Below are 1,038 nucleotides of genomic sequence, written 5' to 3'. Positions count from 1 at the left end.
GGGTGTGTGTGTGTGTGTGTGTGTGTGTGTGTGTGGTGAAGCATGGGTCCAGAGGGACCTGAAGCATGTGTCTCGGGAGGCAGAGGTGCTGAAGCATGGGTCCAGAGGGAGCCTGAAGCATGTGGGGGAGCCTGAAGCATGGGTCCAGGGAGCCTGAGGCATGGGTCCAGGGAGGGGGGGACTGAAGCATGGGGGGAGCCTGAAGCATGGGTCTGGGGGTTGGGGGAACTGAAGCATGGGTCAAGGGTGGGGGTGGTGTCGAGCCTGAAGCATGGGTCCAAAGGGAGCCTGAAGCGTGGGTTTGGGAGTTGGGGGGACTGAAGCATGGGTTGGGGGTGGGGGAGAGCCTGCAATTTCTGTGTTGTTAGTGAGCCACCAACCAGCAGAAGCCCACACCTGAGTTCCTGAAAGGGCAAACTACACTTCTAGGGTTCCAGGGAAATCATTCTGCCGGTACCTTTTATCAAAAGAGAATGAAATAATTAGTTACAACAATAAGTATAGACAGTAATAGGTGCTATGAGTGTAGTCACGGGGTTGTTGATATAAACTGGGTGGGTGATTTGGGGCAGGGGATTGGGAAAGGTGTTTATGGGAAGTGCCATTTGACTGAGGCATGAGGGCCCAGCCAGCCTTAGGGGAAAAGATTCCAGGAAGAAGAAACACCACGGGAAATGCCTGGGGTCCGGGAAGCTCCCCTGAATGTGTTGTCGGTGCAGACTGGGGCGTGTGGGAGGATGCACTGGAGAAGGCGAGCCAGATGGTGCTTGGCTGGCGGGCTGCCATCAGAATGCAGGTGTCCTGGGCAATCGCTGCCGGATTGCACTGACATTATGTGAGCAGGATGATCCGCTCTCTCTGTTTAATAGAGCTGTCTGTGAGGTAGGGCGAGAACACTAGGAAAAGGCCCCTTGGAAGAAAGCTGATGGTGCCTGGCTATCGAGAGATATAGCGTCTGGGGTCTTAAAGGCTTGAAGGTAAACAAGCGGCCATGTAGTTCAGAAGCAACAAAGCCCACATGGAAGAAGCACACCAGCC

Source organism: Echinops telfairi, unplaced genomic scaffold, assembly GCF_000313985.2.
Source record: "Echinops telfairi isolate 266 unplaced genomic scaffold, ASM31398v2 ScPeMD7_16;HRSCAF=60, whole genome shotgun sequence".
Lineage (NCBI taxonomy): Eukaryota > Metazoa > Chordata > Mammalia > Afrosoricida > Tenrecidae > Echinops > Echinops telfairi.
Note: the sequence above shows the minus strand (reverse complement) of the source record.